The following is an 18,546-nucleotide window of genomic DNA, read 5'->3' as shown; positions in this document are numbered from 1 at the left end:
TCAGTGACTAAGGGCGATACAGGGGACAGCAACGGAGACACAGTGTGGGAATTGCACCTGACCTGATCCCAGCACACCTAGGCAAAGCACTGGGGGAGTGCAGCGGAACAGCAATGGAATGGAGTGGCAAGGTCCCCAGGGAATGCTGAAAGTAGACGTTGGGGCCAGGGCGTGGTAGCCCAACAGACTGGACTGGAAAACACTCCTAAGGGCCAACAAACGATCCTTGAACTAACTACAAGTTTTTCTTTCGTGAAGTGTTTTGTTTTGTTCTTTGTCTGGTTTGTTTTTGTTGTATGGTTGTCTGGTTGTATACTGTTGCTTTGTTTACCTCTGTCTTGCTTTCGTGCATGTTAGTGTCTCCACAGGTCTGTCTGAATAGGACAGGCTGGATGAACTATCTGGAGGAAAAACAATGGGACCGACAGTTCCGGGGGGGAGTTGGGGTGGGGGGAGGTTTGGGGGTTAAGGAAATGGTGTTAAAAAACACAGGGACAAGGGAACAACATGGGACCCAAAATGGTAGAGAGGGTGGAGTGGCAGGCCTGGTGGGGAAATGATCAAGGGTAAGGTTGCGTAGAGAAGACGTATAGCTGTAGCCCAGGTGGGGATGGAGCATGGGAGTAAGGCAGGAGGAAAGTCAAGGGAGATGGAGAAAAGAGCAAGGAGTCAAGGAGCATTTATGGAGGTCTAGACAAAGACATGTACATGCAAATATATATATGAGGATGAGGAAATAGATCTATGAGTCTATATTTATAGGTTAAGTATGAGGGTGGCGGTAGGACCTTGGGCCTCTACTCAAGCACTCCCTCGATGCATGAATACTTTCTTTTATTAAATTTGCACTCTATAATGCTCACTCTCCCAACACAACTACAGAAGCCAAAGTGGGTGAACAAGTAAATGTGGTGAAAAAAGCTGATGTAGCCCGGCTATCAAAAGAGATAGTGACTGGGATCTTAAAGGCTTGAAGATAAACAAGCGGCCATCTATCTCAGAAGCAACAAAGCCCACATGGAAGAACACACCAGCCTGTGTGATCGAGTGGTAGCGAAGGGATCAGTTATCAGGCATCAAAGAACAAAAAATCATATCATTGGATGCACACCTCCATGATACGATCGCTGAATAAAAAACAGGTGCATAAGCAAATGTGGTGAAGAAAGCTGATGGTGCCCGGCTATCAAAAGAGATAGCGTCTGGGGTCTTAAAGGCTTCAAGGTGAACAAGCAGCCATCTAGCTCAGAAGCAATAAAGCCCACATGGAAGAAGCACACCAGCCAGTGCGATCACAAGGTGCCAAATGGACCAGGTATAAGGTATCATGCAAAAAAAGGATATATATATATGTGTGTGTGTGTGTATGTAATATACATACATATATATATACCATATTGAATGAAGGGGGAAGTGCAGAGTGGAGACCCAAGCCCCAAGTGTCGGCCACTGGAGATACCCTCACAGAGGGGTTTAGGAGAGGAGAAGGGTCAGTCAAGGTGCGAGGTAGTACCGTTGAAGAACACAGCTTTCCCCCAGATCCTGGGTGCTTCATCTCCCAACTACCATGATCCGAATTCTACCTTGTAAGACTGGATAGGGCAGAGCTTGTACACTGGTGCATATGGGGGCTGGAGGCACAGGGAATCCAGGGTGGATAATACCAAGCCTGTGAGGAGTGATGCTGGGAGAGTGGAGGGTGAGTGGGTTGGAAAGGGGAAACTGATTACAAGGATCCACATGTAACCTCCTACCTGGGAGATGGACAGCAGAGAAGAGGGGCAAGGGAGACTCCGGATAGGCAAGAAATGACAATATAACAATGTATAAATTATCAAGGGTTCATGAAGGAAGGGGGAGCGGGGAAGGAGGGTAAAAAAAGTGGACCTAATGCAAAGGGCTTAAGTGGAGAGCAAATGTTTTGAGAATGCATGGGGCTGGGAATATGCGGATGTGCTTTATACAATTGATATGTATATGTATGCATTGTGATAAGAGTTGTATGAGTCCCTAATAAAATGTAAAAAAAGAACAGAAAAAAAAAGAAAATGACTAGGGCAAAGAATGCATAGATGTGCTTTATACAATTGATGCATGTGTATGTATGGATTGTGATAAGAGTTGTATGAGTCTCTAATAAAATGTTTTTTAAAAAAGAAAATGCAAAAATAAAACAAACAAAAAGAACACTGCAGTTGAACTTTTTAAAGAGATTGTCTTGAATCTGTGGATCTATTTCGGGAACTATTTGGAGAACTATTGTCATCTTACCAATATTAAATCTTACAATTTATGAATTTGGAATATCATTCCATTTATTCATGTCATCTTTGATTTACTTTAGAAAGTGTTAAACTTAATTGGTTAAATTCCAAATGATCTTATTGTTTTGTGTTATCATAAGTGAACTGTGCTCTTAGTTTCATTTTCAATTTGCTCATTTGTAGTGTGCAAAATCAACGACTTGTCTGTCTGTTTGTTGTGGTTAAACCCAGCAACTGGTACATGTGAGAAACATCTTTCTGGTCCCATATATACTTTAAAGGCCTTGGAAACTCTATATAGAGTTGCTTTAATTTGAAATTGACAAATAGCCATCAGTGAAGCTGTTAAGCCCTTTGCTTATATTCTTTTCTTCATATAGATTCTATTTGCTATTATTTTATTTTCTTTAGACCAGTTTTTTTCAAGCAGAGATCCTAGCGATGGACTGTTAGGTTTTCTTTATCTGGAAATATCTTAATTTTCTTTTCATTTTGTAGGAATCTGCTTTTCCAGATATGGAATACTGGTTACACTTTCTGTCTTTGATCATTTTGAATGCCACTCCACTATCTTCTGGCCATCACAGTTTCGTATGTGGAACAGATGTTATGTTTTAATCGTTTAATTGGGGGCTCATTCAACTCTTATCACAATCCATACATATATCAATCGTGTAAAGCACATTTGTACATTCATTGCCCTCATCATTTGCTTTCCACCTAAGCCCTGGCCTCAGCTCCTCAATTTTTCCGTCCCTCCCCACTTCCCCCTCCCTTAGGAACCTTTGATAATTTATAAATTATTATTTTGTCATACCTTTCCCTGCCTGACGTCTCCCTTCACCCATTTATCTGTTGTCCGCCCCCCAGGGAGGAGGGTATATGTAGATCCATCTAATCGGTTCCCACCTCCAACTCTTCCTCCCTCCACCCTCCCAGTATTGCAACCCATACCACTGGTCCTGAAGGATCGTCCACCCGGGATTCCCTGTTTTCCAGTTCCTATCTGCACCAGTGTGCATCATCTGGACTAGCCAGATTTGTAAGGTAGAAAAGGATCATGATAGTGATCTCTGTCCTTAAGCATGAATAATTTTGACAAATCTATTTGTAATATATTTTGTTCTTTATGTTCAAATATGCTATTAAACAACTCTAGGGACTTTTTTATTTCCATTTGATTCCTTTTTATAATTTCTATTTTTGCATAGTCTCCATTTGTTGAAACAAACACCCATTCGGATGCTTCTCCCTTTTTAAATTAATTAGATATTATTTTTGAACTTTATTCCTGTAAAACAAAGACTATTTTGAAGTTTTTGCCTAGGAAGTACACTGTTTGCATTTCTTTAAGTGCAACTTAAGTGATTGCTTATTTTCCTGACAAGGGATCATACCTTTGTTTCGTTGTATATCTTATAATATTTTGTTGAGAGTTGGATTGTAACATTTGGAAATTAGTTTCTCTCAATTTTCCAGCTTTGGTTGCTGCTCTTTTGTATTTCAGCGTATGTTGTTTGCTTACTGGCATTTCTGAATGAATTTTGTAATGTCAAGTATGTCTACTAAAGTTTCTCCTAGTTAGCTTAATTCAGTAATGATTACATAAAATAATCATTAAATAACTGGACAAATATGTCTCCAATTATTTTTATTTTGGGAAATTGAATGATTATTTATTGTTTTATTTGGTAGTTCTTAACCTGCAGGGAATTCCACAGCACCAATATTGATGCTATCTATGATATTTTGAGGGTGTCTGCGACCAACATTGCAGCCCACAAACTAGGCATACCCTAGGATTTCGTTAACACTTTGAGAGAGTTCTCAGGCCAAACATCAGTGTCTCATCTGACAGGCGATGCTGACAATCTCAACAGAAGATGTTCCCACAGTGCTTAATGTTTTGCTGCTTCTTTCTGTCCCCGGGTGGTTCATTGGGGACTTTGATGATCAGAGCAGAGGCAGAATTCACCACTTCCATCTGGGCCGGTCTATTCTGAATGATCAGTTTCACAGTAATCCTTCACCCCTTCTAGTCACTGGTTGCCTTAACAATGCCATCACCAACCTTTTATGGAGACAAACCAAAGAGCCTGATCTTGGGGGCCAGTGCAGATGTGGCACTGACTTCCCCACCTATTTATTTCAAGTACACGACTTTGGTCTCATGGGGGTCAAACTTGAGAAGCATAACGGAGGCGGCTGGTGTCAGACAAACCCAGATGCAGAGCGACTGAAGAAAGGTGCATTGAACTCTCCTCTGATCCTACCGCTGAAAGCTCCACCTTTTTTCTAAGGGCTCTTGTATTTGGTGGAGTGTGCCTTCAACATTAATCCAAGCAGTTTCCAGCATTCCCTTAATCCTCATCTCTTGCTAGTGCACAGCACCAAAGTCAGGCAGATGTAAGAGATCACAGCCTTCTCATATTTGTCCTGAACATGAGAAAAACCCTAAAAATGTGCATGCACCTCCAGATTCTTCGATATGTCCCAGCTTTTCCAAACCCCAGTGGATAGCTCACACCCAGTGTTGTAAAATTAGGCTGTCTGGCTGCTCTATTGTTTTCTCTACCTTTTATCTCATTTAAGACAACCCTGGTGGTGTAGTGGGTTACCAGCATGAGCTGTTGAACCTCAGTTCAATCCAATAACTACTCATTGGAAGAACGGTGAGTTGATTTGCTTCCGTAAAATGTACACCCTCAGAAACACTAAAGAGACTGTGACACTTTGATGGAAGTAGGAAGCACAGTCTTTCTCCTGAGGGGATGTTGGTGGTTTCGAACTATTGACCATGCAAATTGCACCCTAACGTGTAACCCTACACCACTAGCTGGTAGCAAAGTATATTAAATATACCAAAGACAGCCGGACGAACGAGCAACTCTGTCTCGAAAGAAATAGGGCAGGGAAAGATAGAGAAAGAACTAGGGCAGGGATTCGCCTTAGAAATGAAAGTGTCAAGAAGTCTTCTCGTGTATTTTGGATGTCTTATCAGGAGGGACAAATCCCCGAAGAAGGACATCATGATTGAAAGAGTAAAGGTTCAGAAAAAAAACAGGAAGTCCCTCAATGAGCAAGAGTCATCCAGTGCAGACATACTGTGAAGATGGTGGACTACTGAGCAGCGCTGTGTTCTGTTGTCCGTGAGGTTGCTATGCCAATTTAAAGAAAAAACTATCACAAAGAGTTTTCAAAAAGCAAAAGGAAATTTTACATTCTGTATTAAATCATTTTCTATATAATTTTTGAAGCTCCTCATAAATTCACTGAAGACACAACCACAGATACTCCTCAGACCTAACTAAATATCTTCCAAGGTCGGTTTTCTGTGTTTGAAGGCCTAGGCAATAGTCTCATAGAAAAACTCAGTCAATTTTCATTGAAGGAGCCTTCAAAAAGTGCAAGGAAGCAGCTGAGGAAAAACATAGCCACTGGCCTGAAGCTCTACAAAATCCTCTTCAAACAAGGCTTGTTTAAAAGTGAAGAAGAGGTCGCTGAAGACTAAGCGGATGCATAAGCAAATGTGGTGAAGAAAGATGATGGGGCCTGGCTATCAAAAGATATAGCATCTAAGTTCTTCAAGACTTAAAGATAAACAAGCAGCCACCTAGCTCAGAGGCAACAAAGCCCACATGGAAGAAGCACACCAGCAGCCTGTGTGATCATGAGGTGTTGAAGTGATCAGGCATCAGACATCAAAGAACAAGAAATCATACCATTGGGTGCTCACCTTCCCTATACGATCGCTGAAGACAATTGGTTACATAAGCAAATGTGGTGAAGAAAGCTGATGGGGCCCAGGTATCAAAAGATATAGCATCTGGGCTCTTAAAGACTTGAAGGTAAACAAGTGGCCACCTAGCACAGAAGCAACAAAGGCCACGTGGAAGTAGCACACCAGCTTGTGTGATCACAAGGTTTCTAAGGGATCAGGTATCAGGCATCAAAGAACAAAAAATGAAATCATTGTGAATGAGGGGGAGTGCAGATTGGGGAACCAAGACCCATCTGGAGGTAACTGCATATCCCTTTACTGGAGGGTAGCAAGGAGGAAATGAGCCAGTGAGGGTGCAGTGTTGCAATGATGAAACATACAATTTTCCTCTAGTTCTTAAATGCTTCCTTCCACCACTATCAAGATCCCAATTCTACCTTACAAATCTTGTTAGACCAGAGGATGTATACTGGACTAGATAGGAACTGGAAACATAGGGAATCCAGGACAGATGGTCCCTTCAGGACCAGTCGTGAAAGTAGCAATAGCGGGAAGGTGGAGGGAGGGTGGGGTGGAAAGGGGGAACTGATTACAAGGATCTACATATAACCTCATCCCTGTTGGATGGAAAACAGAAAAAGTGTGTTAAGGGAGATGTCAGACAGTGATAAAATAATAATAATTTATAAATTATCAAGGGTTCATAAGGGAAGAAGGTGTGGGGAGGGATGGGGAAAATGAGAAGCTGATAACAAGGGCTCTAGCAGAAAGGTAATGTTTTGAGAATGATCATGGCAACAAATGTGCTTGACACAATGGATGGATGGATTGTGATGAGTTGTATGAGCCCCACAAAAGAACATTTAAAAATTAATTAATTGAAATTGAAGAAGATTCAGGAACCTGAGTTCTAACCTCCCCAGAAGAATAGAAACCCCTGCTAGTAACAGCCTGGTCACATCAGAGGAAGGAATTCAGTGTAGAGAAACCAAAAGAAGCCTCAAATTCTTGGCTATCTTGAAGTGACATCTGCAGAGATGCCCCTCTCCCCAGTGCTCCAGAAAATCAGCTGAGGAGAAGGATTTTGTGAGAACAGGCCAACCTTACAAAAAACACTGACATTGGTTCTTTGAACAGAGAATCAACAATATACAGCATCCTAAGATCAACATATATGATGTAATTTTTAAGAAATCATCCTCCATAAGTAACACACAGAGTGAAACAAAATGGTACAATTCAACATAGGGAAGCTCAGGTAACATTCTGCAATAAAGACAACAATATGGTGTGGGATTATAAAGAGACTTTTCCCCAGCTTTGTTTCCCCCAAAGACATGGAAAGCATTAGGGGCTTTTGGCTAGCATATGGGGGGAGGTCAGATGCTTACAGACAGCTTCCCTGGAGGCATTCAGTCACCAGACTAAGGTAGACCCAGCTCCCTGATGTTAAGGACAAAGGATTACTTCTCCCTAAAGGTTTGCAGTCATTGATTTGGTTCCTGTAGGTGGAGTTCACACCCTACTGATTATGGTCTCCATCAGTTGTGCCAGGGAACAGGTGAAACCATCTTAGTGACATCCAAGGTAGGCTGCCATCCTGAATCTAGGATCCACCCATCTTGCCACATGTATACCCCAATCCCTCATCGTCCTATTGGGTGGATAACCCCAGGTTACCCCCTCCCATTATTGTATTACCTATAGCACAACCCTTTCCTGTGACGTATGTCTTCACCTGTAATTAGGGGTCTTACATCTCCCCAGAGAATATAAAAGCCTTGGTTAGCATTAAATCTCTCTCTGTCCACGTGAATCACCATTGAGCCTCAGTTGTGCAATGCTCCCATAAAATGTGTCTGACTCCTTTATTTCTATCTCTTTTATCTCTCATTCTCCCTATGACTCTACTATGATCTTCATTATTATTGCTGTAAAATTGCACTTACCGGGCCCGTGATGATGTGCCAGGGGCAGGCCTCACCTTGCAATACTGTAATACGGTACTTACAATACAGTAAGAGAAGAAACATAGCAGATATTAGTCGAATGGAGAAGATACTGAGTAGTTAACAAAAGACCAGAAACCGCCTTAAATTTGGAAAGAAAGTAATTAAAAGCAAACTGATCTCAAATAAAATTCTATAACTTCAACAAAATAAAAAGGGAAAATCATAAAATTCTCTTAAACAGTAAGGTAAAAACAGGAAAAAATTGAACAGAAAATCCCTAAGAAAATGGAAATCAGCACGGAAAATCATGATGAGCAATGAAATGAATACCATAAAAATATACCAAAATGCTCTTTCACCGGAGGTCTACACATCAACGCCACTGCTACCGCCATGTCTCTAGTAATCCCTGCGAACTTCCAGCACATTTTGTAAGTGCTCAAGACTAACATAGATGGGCGGCAGAAAATAGCCTTTGCCTTCACTGCCATGAAGTGTGTGGGGCGAAGATATGCTCGTGTTGAGGAAATCAGACATTGACCTCACCAAGAGAGCAGGGGAGCTCACCAAAGACAAGGTTGAGGGGGTGACCACCATCCTGCAGAATCCACTGCCATACAAGATTCCAGACTGGTTCTTGAATAGACAGAAAGATGAGAAAGATGGCAACTGTCCTGGCCAACCGTCTGGACAACAGGGTCTTTGAACATCTGGAGCAACTGAGAAAGATGGGGGCCCACAGAGGGCTGTGCCACTTCTGAGATTTTGACATCAAGGTCAGCACACCAAGACCACTGGCCGCCGTGGTCGAACCCGTGGACTGTCTAAGAAGAACTAAAGCCTATCAAACTTGTCTATTAGTGAATAGTTTATGCATAAAAAAGGAAACATATATAACAAAGTGATAGCATTAAAAACATACCCATCGATAATAACATCGTATGTAAATGTATAAGATCTACTAGTTAAGAGACAAAAATTGCTAGAATGGATGAGAAAACTTGAGCTATTAATATGCTGCTTATAGAAAACACATCTCAGCTATAAGGACAAAAACAGACTAAAAAACAAAATATAAAAAATATCAAACTAATGGTAGTCAAAAGAAAGCAGAAGTAATATTAATTTTTGAAAAAAATGGATATCAAAGTAAAAACTATCAAGAGAGACAAAGAAGGCCATTGTATACTCATGGGAGTTGAAATTGGACAAGTAGACATAACAAAATAAACATCTACGTATGCAAAGAAAAACCTCAAAATACATTAATCTTACGTAACTGAAGAGAGGAAAGACTATAATACAATAATACCAGGAAATGTTAATATATCACTTATGACCATAACAGATAAAGAAGAAAGAAAATCCATAAAGATATAGAAGAAGTAAGAATACATAAAAAGAGCATAATATGCATCATTCCCAGTGCTCATAGAATACTCCAGAACAGATCATACACTAGACCGCAAAGCAGGCATCAATATACTTTAAACATTAAGATATTACAAAACATTTTTTCAGATCACAATGCTATAAAATTAGATATCAAGTACATGACAATTGACCTAAAAGTCAATTATATGGAACCTGAACAATGTTGTACTTTAAAACTTCCGAGTAACTGAAGAAATAAAGAATGCAATTTAGAAATTTCTTGAAACAAATGAGAATGCAGCATACCACAATCTGTTAAATGGCAAAAGCGGTACTGAGAGGGCAATTTTAACAGTAAGTACTCGCATCACAAAGGAAGAAAGGATTAAAACAGACACCATAACACTACATCTAAAACAATTAGAACAATAAACTCTCAGACACTAAAAGACAAGGAATAAAAACATTAGAGCAGAAATAAAAGAATCAGGAATAGATTAAATGTAGGAAAATTCAACAAGAATTTGTTTCTTGAAAAGGATTAACAAAATTGACAAGCCATGTGAGAACCTAACAAAGGTAAAGGAGAAAAAGCAAACATTGTAAATAAAAAATGAAAATGGTGATATCACAAGAGAACCAACTGAAATAAAACAGATAATTATACAATTTATGAAAAAGGTGTATTCCAACAAACTTGAAAATCTAGAAGTGTATGTTTTTCCTAGAATCCCATTACCTACCTACAATTAAACAGAGAGGTCTATAAAATCTTAACTTCAAAATAAAAATGTCTGAAACCAAAGGGTTTTACAGGGGAAATCTACTAATCATTTAGGCGTCATCAAACTACGGTCCGTGGGCCACATGTGGCCCACTGAAGGACATTTATCCGGTCCGCCGGGTGTTTTTGCCCCGTTTTTTTTTACTTCAAAATAAGGTATGTGCAGTGTGCGTAGGAATTTGTTCACAGATTTTTTTCTTTAAAAACTATAGTCTGCCCCTCCAACGGGTCTGAGGGAAAGTGAACTGGCCCCCTGTTTAAAAAGTCTGAGGATGCCTGATTTTAGAGAATAGTTAACACCTATTCTACATAAACAATTTCAGAATTTTAAAAAGGATAAGATATTACTAAACTCATTTTGTGAAATAAGTATGAACCTAATAACTATGCCATTCGAAGACATCAGATTTGACAAATTCTGACCAATATCTCTTGTAAATATAGGTGTCAAATTTTTCAAAAAACTGCCAGCTAAAATTTTCAGCAAAACATTTTTTAAAACATCATGATCAAGTGAGATTCATACCAGGTATCCAAAGATGGTTTAATATTAGAAAATAGTCAATGAAATCTATCAAGAAAATCCATCAAAAGATGCCTGGTTATCAAAAGATAGAGTGTCTAGGGTCTTAAAGACTTGAAGGTAACAAAGTGTTCATCTAACTCAGAAGCAACAACGTCCACATGAAAGAAGCACACCAAATCTGTGTGATCACAAGGTGCCAATTATCAGGCATAAAAGAACAAAACAATCTTATCATTGTGTGCTCACCTGCCTGATACAGTCTCTGAAGACAAATGGGTACATAAGCAAATGTGGTGAAGACAGCTAATGGTGCCAGGCTTTCAAAAGATATAGCATGTGGAGTCTTAAGGGATTGAAGGTAAACAATCAGACATCTAGCTCAGAAGCAACAAAGACCACATGGAAGAAGCACACCAGACGGTGTGATCACAAGATGTTGAAGGGCTCAAGTATCAGGCATCAAAGAACAAAAAAAATCAAATCATTGTGAATGGGGGGGTGTACAAGATCCAAGACCCATCAGTAGGCAACTGGACATCCCTTTACAAGAATGGTTGCGGGGAGGAGACGAGTCAGTCAGGGTGCAGTGTAGCAATGATGAAATATACAACTTTCCTCTAGTTACTAAATGCTTAATTCCCCCACTATCATGATCCCAATTCTACCTTACAAATCTGGCTAGATCAGAGGACGTACACTGGTACAGATAGGAACTGGAAACACAGGAAATCCTGGACAGATGATCCCTTAAGGACCAGTGCCAAGAGTGGCAATGCTGGCAGGGCGGAGGGAAGGAGGGGTAGAAAGGGGGAGCGGATTACACGGATCTACTTATAACCTACTCTCCGGGGATTAACAATAGAAAAGTGGGTGAAGGGAGACGTCGGGCAGTGTAATAAATGATAAAATAATAATAATTCATAAATTATCAAAGGCTCATGATAGAGTGGGGAGTGGGGTGGGAGTGTGAGAAATGAGGAACTGATTCCAAGGACTCAAATAGAAAGAAAATATTTTGAGAATGACATTGGCAACAGATGTACAATTGTGCTTGAAACAATAGATTGATATATGGATTGTGATAAGAGTTGTATGAGCCGCCCCTAAAATTATCTTTAAAAAAGAATCTACCAAAAGAAACAATAATATCAATCAATACAGAAAAGGCATTTGATGGAACTCATTATCCATTCTTGATAAAAACACTTAATACAATAGGAATAGAAGGGAAATTCCTCAACACAATAAACACCATATGCAAAACCAGGAGCTAGCATCTCACTCAATGAAGAGACATTGAAAGCATTATCCTTCCCAATGAGACCCAGAGAAGGTTGCCATTTATCACTATTCTTATTTAATGTTATCCTGGAAGTCTTACCCAAGTTATAAGACATCAAAAAGTTATTAAAAATTACAAGTTGGCAAGAAGAAGAAACAAAATTTTGTTTCTTTACAGACACCATGATTTTATATAAACATCACAGAGAAACAATTAAAAACATGCTGAAACAAATTGAAGATTTTGACAATATATCAGAATATGAGATCAACAAACATAAATCAATTGGATTCTTGTATATTAATAAGGACTCTGAAAAAGAAATTAAAATAAAAACAATGACAATAACCACCCCAAAGAGAAAATACTTAGGAATCATTCTAACCAGAAAAACAAAAGGCTTATACAAAGAAAATTATAGAACATTTCCACAAGAAACTAAAAGAAATTTACATAAATGGAAGACCATCCCATGAGCAGTAAAGGAAGCTATAATGGAGTGAAAAATGTCAATATTACCAAAAGCACTCTATAAATTCAGTCCAATTCTTATCCAAGTCCCATCATAATATTTTAAACAAATGAAAACTTGAATCACCAGCTTCATATGGGAAGGAAATAAACCCATGAAATCGCGCGCACACACACACACACACACACACACACACACACACACACACCAAGAAACAAAGTAGAAGTCCTCTCCCTTCCTGATTTCAAAACCTATTATAAAGGCATGATAATGAAAACAGCTTGATATTTGTAATATGATAGATATGTAGACCAATGGATTAGAACAGAGAATTCACAAATACAACCATTACCCGATTTTTTATAAAACATTTTAAATGAGGAAATAGTCTTTTTGATAAATGGTGCTGGGAAAATTAGGTTTCCACTGGCAAAAAAAATGAAACAGGACCCATATCTCAAACACATACAAAAAGGAGCACAAATACATTAAAGAATAAAATAGAAACCCCAGGACTATTAATACCATCAATGACAAAAAAGGAACAAACTCAAAGGTCCTGGTAGAAAGCATAAACACACTACCAAAGATAATAAAAAACACCCACAAGACAGAAGACAAAATAGAGGGCAGAGGCCATTTAAGAATACGACACTTTTGTCCTTGTTTTGTTTGGTTTCTGCTTGTACGTATATGGGGGTGTCTGAGGAGACCGGTCGCTGAGGATCATTCTCTTGAAGTTGTGTTATATCTTTTTTTCATGTATCAGTATAAGAAGCTCAGGTTTAGGAGAGAGCAAGTAGAGTAAGGGATTCTGGGGTAGAGGGGTACAGCGGGGTTGGTGCGAGGAAGGGAAGTCGATGTCAAGGAGTCCGTGTAGAAAAGAATTGTTTGGAAAATGATTGTGGTAGCAAATGTACAATTATACTGGACATGATTGAGCTATGAAATCATATGATACATGTATTAATTCCCAATTGACAATAATAATAATGCTTCAGAAAAAGAGTAAAAAGAGGACCCACAGACAATAATAATAATGGCTTCAGAAAAGGGGTAAAAAGAGGACCTACAGATTAGGAAAAATATTTCAAATTTTAAAATGGGCACAAAATATCAATACATGGCAGCCAAGAAATGTTCTCCATAATTAGCAATACAGAGTTGAGAAATGATGAGATACCACCTCACACTGACACTGTTAAAGAAACTTAAAGCAAACAGAAAATACCAAATGCTAGAGAAGATGGGGACAGATTGGAATGCTTATCCATTGCTGTGGGGATTGCAGAATTGTACAGCTACTTTGAAGAACAGTATGGCACTTCCTTAAACAAATACCAATAGAAATACCATATGTCCTTGCGATCAAGGGATACACACCAACGAAATAAAGAGCAAAACAAATGCAGATATATGGATATCATGTTTATTACATCAGTTTCTATAATAGCAAAAGGACAGAAACAACCGAAAACCTCATTTGTGGTGACATGAATAAACAAACTCTGTGGTATATACACAACATGTCATATGCCTCTCTAAAAACCAATTGAGAGACTGTCAAACACCTCATGACACAGACGAAATTGGAAGACATTCTGTGGAACAAAGTTAGTCAGTTTCATAAAGAAATTTTTCAGGACACCACTATAAAAAGGAAAAATACAAAAGCAAAAGAAATGGTATGCACCACAAAGGAAAAGACTTTGAAGGCTATAATTGAGGAGAGAATAGGAGAGGGTTGGGACAGGAAGAGAAGGAGGGAGTTAATGGAAAACAAAAAGAAGATAGAGCCATATGCGGGGGCGAGTGGCTATGGGGACACAATCACAGTGCTGAAGCCCTGGGCTGTACAAGTATGTATAAAGTATAGTATATTTTGCTTTGTATGGATTATCCTCCACAAATGAAAGGGGAAAATAATGTAATTAAATAAACATGGACAAAATTTAAAGAGAAGAGGATCACAGTCTTGAAAACTCTCCATTTTCTTCCCCATCATATATGAATACTGGTTTGAGAGGTTAAAAAGGACTGAAAAATAAAAACTGAAACGGACTTCCATGTTTTTGTGGTACACAAAATGAAGTTTGTGGGAAAATTCCACAATATTTTCTTAATAATCTTTTTATTGGGAGCTCTTAGAAATATCATAACATTCCATAATTCAATCACGTCACACACACATTCTTGTGCCACTGCTACCACAATCAGTTTCAAAACATTTTCCTTCTTCTTGAACCCCTTGACATCAGCTCCCTTTATCCCCTCCCTCTCCCACCCTACCCCAAGAAACCCCTATTTAGTTAGTTAGTTCTTTTGCCATCCAAGATATCCATTCACATATTCTGTTGTTCACTCCTCTCCAGCAGAGTTGTACTGTCATCCAGACTATCAGCCTCCCTTCCCACCCTTCTCCCCACCCCCTTCCTGTGCCCTCAGGGAGCCATTACTCCTGTTACTCCTGTTAGTGGTTTCTCAAGGATTATCTATCTTGACTTTCATGGATTGAATGATCCTAATTATACAAATGAACATATGCCAGTCTAACATGATTAATGAAGTAAATCAAATAAAATCCATAATGGAGGAGGAAATATTTTTAAAATAGAGGATAGTTATATGTTTCATCAGTGATATACCACACACTGGCTTAATCATTCCTTTCCTGTGCCTTTTCTGAGAGGGATTGTCCAATTGTTTTACAGGTGGGGTTTGGCCTCCACCACATCCATGCCCCTTCACATAGATTTGGTTGCTTGTGTTTGAATTTTTGATACCTTCTCCCTTTCATACCTCAAAATCATGCATGCTGGAATGCTTCTTCCATATGGGTTTTGTTGCTTCCCTGCTAGATGACCGCTTGTTTGGCTAGAAGCTTTTAAGACCCCAGATGCTGTATCTTTTAATAGCCAGTGAGATAGTTCGTTGATTGTGCTTACCTGGTCGATAAACACATGTGGTGTCGTTGAAGCGCGGAGAGATAAATGGCGCAGTGAGCATCTCCTTTCTAGTTCTCAGGTCTCTTGCTTTCTGTGGTCAGACCAGGGTGCAGCTGCCTTAGCCGGTTCCCTGCTTCAGGTGGCAAGGCTCACTTCCTGTAAGTCATCCCTAAGAAGCCACGTAGACCTAACCTGATGCAGCACTGGGTGCTGGAGCAGCCATGTGGAGACCCCTGTCAGTGATGAGATGCTTACATGTTCACTGATTAGGCTTTTCTCCTGCACTATGTGTCATTGCGTCTGTTTTGTGAGATGGAGGAGGATTTTGTGGATTGGTGTCGGACATATGAGCTAATGTTGGACTTGTGTGCTTGGGCAGGTCTGGGTTGTAATGTTTTCTTGCTGTGTACTTACCCTTTAAATAAAACTCTCTCTTATACATATGAGTTTCTGTGGCTTTGTTTCTCTAATGTACATCAACTTTCTTAACCACATTTGCATATGCACCCATTTTGTATTCTGTGATCATCTCAGGATGGTGACTATCATACAATAAGACATTAGTAGAACAAACCATTCTTATAACAAAAAGATTTAAGAGCAGGCCCAAAGTTCATCTGCTTCTTGTTGCATTTGCATATATACACACATAAACAAATAGAGCAATATTTAGATATTTACATATGTCCACATCTATGTATATTTTGTTCGTTAATTCTTTTTCTTTCCAGCGCCTCAATCTCACATTTACCCATCATTCCCCTCTGTAATTCCTCTCAGGTACAATTAGATTGATCAGACACCACCACAAAAGCTACACCCCCCTCGCCATCCAATTAGAACCCTTAATATACCCGTGTGTCCATCATTACAGGCTCACCACTCACCTCCCCTGCCTTCTCCCTTACCATGCCTACTCCACAACCTTTGGTCCCACTGTTGTTGTCTCCATGGGATTGCCTCGCCAGCCTATCTTGTAGAGATAAATGAGAGAAAGAGAGAGAGAGAGAGAGAGCAGAGGTAGCATACAAATAGTCCGAAGTCTAACAGAGATCCTGACACAGAGTATAGAATATTACTCTGTTCAATACTGAGAAGGACAAGTTATAATCCAGCTGTCTAGTCCCCCCTTTTTATCAGGGTTCCATATCCCAGGACCTACTTACCTAACAGCAGATATGTTCTTTTTTAGTCTTCAGCGATCGTGTATCTTTTAGCTTCGTTTTCCCACAAACTTGTTGAAGCCCTCTCATATAGCTCACAAAGTTCATGTTCTGAAGCCCGATGAGATGAGTAGGGCTTCAGGGTCTTAAAAGCCTGCAAGTGGTCATCTAAGATACAAATATGGATCTCTCCTGGGTAGGAGAAAAATAGTAAGAAAGTAATCAACCTCAGATGAGAAACAAGTTTACAAGGCTGATAGACTACATGGTCTAAGACCTCAACTACTCTGAGAACAGAAGAGCTAAATGGTGCCCAGGTACCACCTTGAGCTATCTGATGGACGCAGGGGCACACAATAAACATCTCTGATTAGTATGGTAGAAAAATATAGAACAAACAAAACATTCTTAAATATTCGCAGACTACTTGGGCCACCTGAGGCCAGAGGACTCTCTGAGCTATCATCTTGAGATACCTTGACCCACCCCCCCAAATAGATCCTGTTAGATGAATATTATTGTAAAAAAAAAAACAAACACCTGCATGAGTGAAAAGGTCAACTTTTAATCCCAAACAATGAAGACAAAAGAAGAAAGGAAAGGCAAACAAGAGTACTGGAAATAGAAAAAAGGTAACATAATTAAAAGGAATATTGAAACCATATGAAAAACATCAGTAATGTCATTTTTCAATATGTGTGGAAATTGTCAAGGGGGAAATGAACATGTTTAAATTTTCACCAGAATACAATAAAATATTATTTTAAAAGTAAATCGAAAATTACCATAAAATGTCAATATAAATGTAAAGAATATGGAATTACTACAAGTCGAAATCAAAGATTAAAGGTGAAAGAGTTAATTTCCTGCTTTTAAAACTTTTAAAGTCCACAGTAATTATGACATCATAGTATTAACATGAGGATAGACATACCGATCGATGGGCGGAAATATCCAAAGAAATAATTTAAAAAGGAAAGATACCTACATATTTATGATCAATTGATTTTCAACCAAAGTACCAAGTAATCTAATGGGAAGGGAATATTCTTCAATAATTTTTTGGATATATACCTGAGATTGGTAGGTTTATTGTGCCAACCAGTGAACACATGGGGTTATTTCAAGGGTATTTTAATAGAAGGACGAGAGATAAATGGCTCCAAGAGCCTTGCCTTTCTTGTCTCTTGCTCTTTGGTGATTGGACCAGTGTGTGGCTGCCTTAGCTACTTCGTTGCCTCAGCGTGTGAGCTATACTACCTGTGGGACACCCAACACATGGACTGTGTCGCTATAGTTTGAGGTTCCTTCAAGGCCTGCTTGACCATATTGCTGGTGTAAACATCACTTGAACTCTGGAAGTTAGGACCATGTCATCTGGCTGACTGTTGGTGACCTGCCCTGCTGTTTGCTACCTGTGGCTGGATTGTCTGAATAGTTCTACAGAAGATTCACCTGTCTGCTTCATTAACTTGCACCCAGCAGACCTCATGAGTTGAAGTACTGCCATTGTATGAATTGTCTCACAGAAGTGAATTGCACTCTGCCATTTGTACCGCTCTGTGTACTAATGAGCTGTTCATTTCTTATGTTGTATCTCCCAATCTATCTTTCTGTCTATCTAAAATCATGCATGTCTTGGTCTTCTTTCTCTAGAGAACCCTGTTTAACACAATGCCATTTATAATATGAACTTAACTTCTATTTTACAAAAATTAACCAAAAAACTATCATATACCTAAAGTTGGGAGCTAAAGCTACAACACTTCAAGAAGGAAATATTAGAAATTATTTGTAATCATGACTTCAGGAGATATTTTATCTATGAAATAAACCATACTCCATGAAACCTTTTTGAAATGATAAATTACACTATGTAACCTTTTTCCTCGTTTTTTTTTTAAATGAGGAAAAGGACAGACATTCTACAAAAGATTATGTATAGATATCCCAATCTAATACACATGTGACAATATACTTAACATGCATAATTGGCAAAGTATAATTGCAAAGTGATTTAAATTCATATGCAACTAAATCAGCGATGCTCACAGTGATAGAAA

At 39.1% G+C, this 18,546-nt stretch overlaps 2 pseudogenes; one reads left to right on the top strand and one right to left on the bottom strand.

Annotated features, from left to right (window-relative positions):
• Positions 1-3,962: 3,962 nt before the first annotated feature.
• On the bottom strand, positions 3,963-4,458 carry LOC142433350 (large ribosomal subunit protein uL11 pseudogene; annotated as a pseudogene).
• Positions 4,459-8,330: 3,872 nt separating this feature from the next.
• On the top strand, positions 8,331-8,775 carry LOC142433349 (small ribosomal subunit protein uS13-like; annotated as a pseudogene).
• The last annotated feature ends 9,771 nt before the right edge of the window (positions 8,776-18,546 follow it).

Source organism: Tenrec ecaudatus, chromosome X (genome assembly GCF_050624435.1).
Source record: "Tenrec ecaudatus isolate mTenEca1 chromosome X, mTenEca1.hap1, whole genome shotgun sequence".
NCBI classification, from domain to species: Eukaryota; Metazoa; Chordata; class Mammalia; order Afrosoricida; family Tenrecidae; genus Tenrec; species Tenrec ecaudatus.
This window is presented reverse-complemented; position numbering and strand designations above follow the sequence as displayed.